The sequence below is a fragment of the Arachis duranensis genome, chromosome 10, assembly GCF_000817695.3.
Source record: "Arachis duranensis cultivar V14167 chromosome 10, aradu.V14167.gnm2.J7QH, whole genome shotgun sequence".
Lineage (NCBI taxonomy): Eukaryota > Viridiplantae > Streptophyta > Magnoliopsida > Fabales > Fabaceae > Arachis > Arachis duranensis.
Genome location: NC_029781.3, coordinates 437,500 through 447,404, shown reverse-complemented (window position 1 = coordinate 447,404; position 9,905 = coordinate 437,500). Strand labels below are relative to the sequence as shown.

General features: G+C 31.4%; 1 pseudogene; it reads left to right on the top strand.

The window, feature by feature from the left end:
- Positions 1-2,738, top strand: part of LOC107468080 (chitin elicitor receptor kinase 1-like) — a 13,410-nt pseudogene extending 10,672 nt beyond the window's left edge.
- The last annotated feature ends 7,167 nt before the right edge of the window (positions 2,739-9,905 follow it).

The following is a 9,905-nucleotide window of genomic DNA, read 5'->3' as shown; positions in this document are numbered from 1 at the left end:
GACACAGCGTGAAATTTGAATTTGGGTGTGGCACGGTGAACTCACCCAGTTGATCTAATCATCTAAGGCCCACCCAAGGGTGATTTGGTACATTCAGGCCCATCCAAGTTTGGCAATTTGCATAAAGTGACCAACTAGTTATTACAAAATTATAATTAATTCAACTAGAGTGAGACCTGCACAATACATGGAGAGATAAATTATTTATACTATATAGTATATTTTAATAAATATAATATTAAAAATATTTTAGAGAACATATTATTTTAATATTTTAAATTTATTTATTTTTAAAAAAGATATAAATTATTTATATTAGAGTTATATAAAACTCCATCTTCATTTTTTTTCATTTTTCGATTTACATTAATTGCTAGACTTTGTCTTTTCTTGTGTTTTTTTTTGTAAATAATTAAAAAAATAAATGAATGACAATGAAAAACATATAAAAATGTTATATTAAATTTAACAAATTTTTTATAATTAATATAAGAAATTAAGAAATAAAGAGTAGTAAGAGTCTTAATATGTAGTAGTTGTAGAATTTGAATATTTGTAACTGAAATTTTTTATAATTATTATTATTATGACACTTTTAATGTATGTTTATTGTATTTAATTAGTACTTGATGTTTCAATTGAATAATAATAGATAAGAATTTTTAGTTTTAATTTTTTAAAAATATTTTATTAAATAATGATTGATTGATTTTAATTTTTTATTAAATTATTAGAATTGCTGATGTGACATTATTAATAAAAAAAGATTTAAATTTATTGTAGAAAAAATTGGTATCAACTTTTATATATTATAAATAGATAAATAAATTATATATATTGGCCAAGTGCATACTTTTTATGCCGTTCCCCCAAAATAGATTTATATGTTTTTGGTGTTGTTCTCTGTGAACTCATATCCGGAAAGGAAGCTATTATCAAGACAAATGAGATTGTGACTGAATCAAAAGGGCTAGTTGCCTTGGTTGTTTTTCCTTTTTCTTTTTTCTTGTTTTTTGATTGATTTAATTAGTATTTATAACTCATCACACATCCCACTCAATATATTTTCACCCTTTTTGTGGAAAAAAATTGCAGTTTGAAGAGTGAGGATGAGTTAGTATGCTGTTCTTAGATGCTGGACAGATAGAGAGTCTTGAAGTTTTTTTCGTTCGAGTTGAGCTGCCCAGCCAGGACATTGTCCCAAAAAAAAAAAAAAGAAAATTCTTAGTCAACCAAACTTAAAAAAAGATCTTTTAAAATATGTTGACCCTAAACTTAGTGACAATTATCCTATTGACTCTGTATTTAAGGACTAAAGTGATTATTACTTGAACTTGTTGAAAAATTACACTCCACGTTTTTAATATTAGAGGATATTAATATATTATATTAGATGTTTTTTAATTTAGACATATACGAGTAAACTATCATTTCTACTCACACAAATTTTAAACGCTGACAAATTTATTCAAAAAAATAAAATTATAATTGTATCTATAAAAGATGAGTTTCATATGAAAAAATTATCCAAATACTAAAAAATTATTTTAAAACCCTAAATTATCCTTTTCTTAACTCTAATTTCAACCCCCTTCTTCTAAATCTCATCCCCTTCCTTTATTCTTTTCAGAAATTTCACCACCTCCTTTACTAACACCACCACCATCGCCACCGCCACCAACCATCAGCCTCACCTTTCTGTTTCTCCACAACCATAAATAATAACGACAATGATTATCCTTTGTTTCTTGCAACCTTTGCTTCCTGCAACTGCTCCTCTGTTCTATACCTTGCGTTCTTCTCCTCTGCTAGCTCCGATGTGAGACGACACACCTCTTTGCGGCTTATTTCAATCTCCAATTCCATGAAATCAGCTCATGCTCCCGATTCGGAAGTCGTTGACCTTCATAAACTGGGCAATGGAGGAGTTGCCGGTACGCGAAGGAGGAATATGAGGCTGACGGTTAGTGACGGTGGCGGTGATGATGGTGTTGGTGAAGGAGGTGGTAAAATTGATGAAAAGAATAAAGAGAGGGTTGAAATTTGGAAAAGGGGTATTGAGATTAGGGTTAGAAAAAGGGTAATTTGGGATTTTTAGGTTATTTTTTAATAGTTGGATAATTTTGTCATATAGAATCCATCTTTTATGGGTACAATCATAATTTATTTTTTTTCGTGAGTAGATTTGTCAGCGTATAAAACTTTAGTGGGTAAAAATGATAGTTTACTTCACATATATTAATTTTTATTGAGGTTTAAATGATTATGTGATATTTAATATTTTTATAAAACGTGATATCTTTACTTATGATTTCTATACGAAGATAACTCAAATATAATAATTTAACCGTTTTCATGTATAATTTTTACACGAAAACAATTCATTAAATATATAATTGATTTCGTACTTAAAAAAAAGTCAATAATTTTCTTTCAATAAAAGTCAGTGCAATAAAATGTAGAACTCTAATTAGAACACGAATGAGCATCAAATGGCAAGTTGGGGTAGGACAGGAATAAAGTGAAGATTCAGTCTGCTCTTTTTTGTTAACTTTGAGTTTGACTTTTGCAGATGTGTCAACTTGTTAGAGCTTGCACACATGAAAACCCTCAACTAAGGCCAAGCATGAGATTACTTGTGGTACTATTAATGTCACTTTTCATCAGCAACTGGGGATTGGAATGTTGGCTCTTTTTATGAAAGCCAAGCTTTGGTGCATCTACTGGCTGGAAGGTAGCCTTTGCTTAATGGGTTACTCATAGTACTTATATACATATTTGATGTTTCTCTTCATCCTCAAACTATATAGAATTCTCAATTTTCTTAACACTAGCAATCTAGCATTATTCATGACATGAATCTAATCTCCACTTGAATCTATAAATAAAAACAATATTATATATAAATAAATCTTTAAATGTTATATAATCTTTTATTTGTCTTCAAAGATGCATTACAACGAGGTTCTTATAATGTTCAATTCTTATGATTCTACATTTAGTGTTTTACTGTTGTATATTCACTTTATATATACTTTTAGATTGAGTATATACCCATTTTGGTTCTCAAAGAATTTTAGATTGGACACTTTAGTCCCAACTAAAATTAATTATTCGATTGGTCCTTAACAATTAACTCCGTTAGTCACTTAGGTCCTTTACTCCGTTAATTCTAACAGAGGACAAAATAGTCCCTGACAACTCTAACATGGGACAAAATGGTCCTTCATCTCCTCTGTTCAGAAACGACACTGTTCTCTTCCAATTTTCATCATATCTCGCATAACACTAACAGTCTAACACTGTAACTTCAAACTACACAATGCACACTCTATAAATTTAATGTTCACAAGAAAAAAAATCCTCAACTTGTTTTCAACCAATTCATACTCAAGAAACTAATGCCTATGTCTCTCAACTAGTTGTCGTCTTCGATGGATCCCATGAATATAGACAGCAAGTCTGATTTGTTAAGACTCGTCGTCGTTGCCATCTCCCTCCTCCTCTGCCCTAACATCTTCATGACTACATTGTCCACCACTCTGATCGCTTCCTTTAGCTTCTTCTCCGAATCAATGTTCAGTAATCGCTTCAGTTTCCATATGAGCGGCAACGATGACATTGCTCGTTGTAATAGCTTGGATGCGAGGTCGAAGCTGTCTGCCAACTTGGACTCCGGAAAAGAAGGAACGAAGCACTCGGTATTTATTTCAAATGAGAATTTGCATATGATCTCGAAGGAGAATCTTCTCATGATATCCTAATATCCAACAATCTATATTGCTTGTCGGAGAGTGGAGAAAGGCATGCCCTTGGAGTAGTTGTGGAACTTGGTCTTGAGGATGTCGTGGACGTTGTCGAGGTTGGAGGTGATGTTATCAAAGACGTGGAAGTGAATGCTTTTGGTGGGTAAAGTGCAGAGGAGGTGAATGTACTAGTCACAAAAATTTAGAAAGTGTGTGGTCCATGACATGTTGAGGTAGGTGCAACACGTGTGACAATTACACCATGACTTAATCTTGGAGTTAAAGAGGAGGAAGGAAAAGATGGAAAAGAAGACTGTGGAAGTGAAGAAGGAGAGTATGAATGTTAGAGTTATGCGAGATATGATAAAAATTGGGGAAGAACAGTATCGTTTTCGAATAAAGGGGTCAGGGATCATTTTGTCCCTTGTTAGAGTTGTCAGGGATCAATTTGTCCCATGTTAGAGTTTTCAGGGACCATTTTGTCTTCCGTTAGAGTTGACGGAACCAAAGACCTAAGTGACTGACGGAATTAATTGTTAGGGACTAATCGAGTAATTAATTTTAGTTGGGAACTAAAATGTCTAGTTTAAAATTCTTTGAGGACCAAAATGGGTATATACTCTTTTATGAAAACCAAGCTTTGGTGCATCTAATGGCTGGAAGGTAGCCTTAGCTTAATGGGTTACTCATAGTATTTATATACATGTTTGATATTTCTCTTCACCCTCAAACTATATAGAATTCTCAATTTTCTTAACACTAGCAATCTAGCATTATTTCTGACATGAATCTAATCTCCACTTGAATCTATAAATAAAAACAATATTATATATAAATAAATTTTTAGATTTTATATAATCTTTTATTTGTCTTCAAAGATGCATTACAATGAGGTTCTTATAATGTTCAATTCTTATGATTCTACATTTAGTGTTTTACTGTTGTATATTTTCACTTTATATATACTTTTAGATTGCGTACGACACGTGATCTATTAGGCTTAACATTTTTTTTCAATTTAGAAATCAAACATAAAGAGAAAATTATGCTACGAAGTACGAAAAAAACCCCATCAAATCATTTATTAAGTAAAAAATAATCTCCTTAGGAGCATTAAAATAAACATTATTTATTAATCTTAGCGTATTTTTAAACATGTTTGCATTTTACGTCCAAATTAAACAGAAATGATGTCCTTTAGATTCCGTTTGTTTGCTGTCTTAACCAACAATGGACACAGACACAAAGACACAACAGCACATAGACATGAACATACACAAATTTTTTTATCTTGTTTGACAACATTATACATAACAGTACACTGGTATACACAAATTTATCAAAATGACAAATTTATCCTCACCAATAACGCCAATGTATATTTACAACTACTACCATCCATAGCCACTATCACCATTTACTACCACCATCCACAGTCACCATCAACATCTACTACCACCATCACTACCATTATCAGATTTATCATCTTCATCATCATCTAATTACCAAAAAATCACTGATAAATTTTTTAATAATCACCATTTATCTCAAAAAAATAAAAAGAAAAAAAGATAGAAAAGCAGAGGCAATAACCATAGGAGAATGAAAGAGATGAGGGAGACTGTGAGAGAAGGAGCAGAGGAAGGTGCTGCAATTTTCTGGGTCACGAGCGTTGGATGGCGACGCTGACTTGCTGTGTCGAAAGGGTTGGACGATGCTGCGACTCACTGTGGGTTGGACGATTTTGTGACTCTGTATCACGAGGAATGGACGCCGAGGACGACAGATCTGTACAAGTGGCAGCAGCGATATAGAGGCGGCACAGATCCGAGAAAGGCGACGACAAAAGAGCGCGGAAGAGACACAAATTTAAGAAAGAAAGAAAGAAGAGTGCGACGATGGAGAGAGAGGACCATCGGAGGGTGGAGGCATGGCGGCGGCGATGGGATCTATGGCAGAGGAGAAGAATCTGGAGAGAGGTAGAAGACTGACAGAGAAGGAAGAGGGAGTAGAGAAAGGGGTTAGGATAGAGTTGAGGTAGGGATAAGGTCATAAGTTGTGTCTCAGTGTCTCAGCTTTAAGGAGAGACACTAAAAATATGTATTCTGTGTATATCTGTGTACCACCGTGTCTGTTCAAAAATTGTATTTCAGCAAACAAACAGTAGACGTGTACCACCATGTCTATGTATCAGTGTCCATGTCTAAGCAAACAAATGCAGCCTTAATGATTGTGAGCAAAGTAATATATTCGTAGTTTATATCTTGACTTGTAAGATTGTTGCAGTATCATAATTTACAAAATCGTAAAACGAAACATACATATGACTCGTAAATTAAGAAAATATAAATATATGAAGATTTAAAAATATAAAAATAAATTCAAATTTTTACATATCTATCAATTATCAATTTTTTGTTTTAATTATTTATGCAGTATATTAATATACATCAATAACTAGCAGAAGATATTCTTTTTGTTCCAAAGAAAGATAATTTTATAAGATGTGAATAAAATTACAAGTGTCTATAGATAGGACTATCAGCAGAAACAAAAAAAAAAGGGGGTCTTCCACACTCAAGACAAATGAGTAAAATAGCAACGAAAATAAACTAAAAAAGAAGAGAAAATTGTAGAAAGAATAGAGAGAAATAAAAACTACTATTCAAAATATAACAAAATAAATTAACGCTAATTCTAACTTTTTTAAATTTCAAAATTCAAACACTATAATTTTTTTATTCCTATTTCTATATTTTTCTTCTATTTGTGTGATTCAAATATTTTATTATCTTCTTCTTAACAATAAATTAACGAGTAAATGTCTAAAATGGTCCTTGAATTTCAAATCGCTATTCAATTTAGTTATCGACTTTTTAAAATGACCAATTCAATCCCCGAAATTCGAAAACGTGTATCTCCATTAGACCTTTGCAGAAGTGTCATCTAAACGTTGATGATGTGGCATTCCAGCTGTATGCTGATGTGTACCAAACTTGAATTTGATTCAAATTGGTACCTGAAATTGTTTAATAATATCTAAATTAGTCTATTTTCAATTATAAAATCATAATTCCTAAATTATTGTCTTCTCTTCTTCGATCTCTCTGATGTCTTCTTCTCTTCTTCGTTCTTTCCACTATTTTCCAGTTCATATTCATCCCGAACTACAACATCAGTACACTTACCTAAAAACTATTTTAATTACAAATAAATGCGGTTGGATTAATTTTAAGTTCAACACAGATTTAAATTATATGTATCCTTACAAGTTTGTCCATTAAGCTAAAATATATTACTTTTAAGAAGGTAACCATTGTCATCATCTTTAAGGTCTTAACATCATTTTCTAAGTTTGTCATTTTTCAATTGAACTCATGCAAAAATTTTTTGTGAAATGGGTGTTGCACAAACTGGTTCTTCACCTCCATCAACCCAACAGAAAAAATTACAATGGATTCCATACTGCAAAGTAAAAAACGCAGGTGAGTCCAAACTCAAAGTGAAACTATCTTAACATTTTCTTTAGAGCCATAACCTTACCTCATAGTTTGGACAACCATAAAATAGTCTACCAGGATTCTCTGTCGTCATTGAGTACTTCATCACTATCCGAAGTCTGCAATTACAAAAAATGGCATTCTTACCTCCCCTGTTGCACATTCTTTTGCTGCCATAAGGTCTCTCTACAAAGTTGTTTTTACTTTAGCTACTTTGGCTTCTCTCCCCATCACCCATCATCACTTATACAGATGAGAAAACAAGATGAACTGGAAGATAGTGAAGAGGTCGAAGAAGAGAAGAAGATAGCAGAGAGATCGAAGAAGAGAAGACAATAATTTGGGGATTAGGATTTTATAATTGAAATTTGACTAATTTGGATATTATTAAGCAATTTCAAGTACCAATTTGAATCAAATTCAAGTTTGGGACACATCAGCATACAGCTGGAATACCACATCATCAACGTTTAGACGACACTTCTGCAAGGGACTAACGAAGATGCACTTTTTCGAATTTCAGGGATTTAATTGGTCATTTTAAAAAGTCGAGAATTAAACTGAATAGCGATTTGAAATTCATGGACCATTTTGGGCATTTACTCATAAATTAATAATACCTTTGCTCCACTAATCTAGTTTATTTATATACCAAATCAACCAATAAATCAGAATAAAAAAGAGAGCAAAATAGATAGAGCACCAATATTAAAAGGGTTGAGGAGAAGAAATGGGAGAAGCAGAAGAGCAAAGATAATGATCAATATTGATAAAAAAATAAAGAGGAGAGAGACCAAGTGACAGAGGTGATGGTGGTGGAAGAAGAAAGAAGAGAGATTTAGCCGATAATCAAAGGCAACACAATGACTTCAACAACAGAGACCATGGAGACGGTGAAAATGAAACAAGACTAGGGTTTTGAGCACTTTCATCAGAAGCACAATTTCAATGATTTTGAGTGTTTCCCTGGCGATTTTGCACGAATGCGATTCCTCTTACTCGACGAATTGAGGGAGTAAAATCGCAAACTCGTGTGATTTCACAAGTTGGCTCGCGATTCTAACTACCTTGATTGTGAGCATATAAAATAATTTGCACATATATTTGATTAGGTACTAAAAGCAAACAACATGGTTTTATCATTGTCCAATATGATAAAAGAGTGTCAACTTATCATTCTATCAAAGTCGAAGGACTACTATAGTATCAGGAGCTCAATATCAGAGACAACAATAGTACAATTAAAACCTCAGTAACCAAATCGATAACGGCCATTATAAGATTTAGTAATATACGTAGAATTTTTAATTTAAACTACTTTTAATTATTTAAAGGTTAACCAATAAATAGTCCTGTTACTACAACAGTACAATTAGTAAATAAATAAAGAGTCGAAGAGTTACCATAGTATCAAAAACTCAATATCAAAGACTACAACATACAATTAGTATAATTAAAAATCTCAGTAACCAAATTGATACACATCGTGAATCTCAGTGACCGTTATAGGAATTAATCAGATACGTAAGATTTTTACCTTAAACTATTTTTAATTATTCAAGAATTAACTAATAAATAATCCTATTATTTTCTTACAAATAAATAAATAAAATAACTGTCTTTTAGAAAAAAATAAAATTAAAAAAATGATACGAAATTGAAAATTTTAAAATGTTCTTAATCAAATGTATAAAAATATGTTGTTGCACTACATGTAAAAAAATGTATTGTATGCGGTGCATCCATCAATGATATGATAGTTTATTATATCTAAGCATGTATTATTATGAAAGGTTTATGCACATTTGTTTATGTCATTTATAACGCCTTTTCATAATATAACTAAGCTAAATCTCAGGGTTCTTGCATTTTCATACTAAAGTTGTCCAATACTTTCTCATATATAATTCTTTTTGAAAAAAATTGTCAATATATCTTCCATTTGATTGTAATATGCAGAACTTGTTATGTTTCTTTGAACAATTTAGGTAGATAACACTTATAACTAATTCTCATTTTTTTTGTTGCTTATAAATATCCTAATATGATCATTATATGTCATTTATGTCTCTTATGCTGTAACAATTGTAATTATAATGTTTGCTTGCGTTCAAAGGGAATCTTAAATTTTTTTTTATAAACTCTTTTATTAACACATTGATTTTGTATCTACTATCAGACATCTACAAGAAGCATCACATATAAATTGAAAAAAAAATGTTTACATGTTCAAATTAGTCCTTTCATTTATAAAACAAATTTGTGAAGAGCAAATTCAAGAGTAAGAAATTAAAGCTAAAATACAAGCTATTTTAGTATTTTTATCTTAAACTATGACTTTTTTTTTTCATGCATTTTTTAACAAAATCACTAACAAGAAGCTCTGATACTATGTTAGAAAAATTGATGACTTATACGTAAATGGCTATCTCTAATATGGCATTTATATTCTTCCCGATTTAAATGGTAATTCTGTTATGCATGTTTCTACTCTCAAAAGAGAGAGGAATAATCAAGTAAATGAATTGTAATACCCAGTCTAATCGAAATTTATTAAATAATAAGTTAAATAGGAGCGAATATGGTTGGAAGATTTGGCAATTGAAATTTGATGATTTAAATATGATATTTGGATTCAGTAAATTTTTCCGAGTCGGAA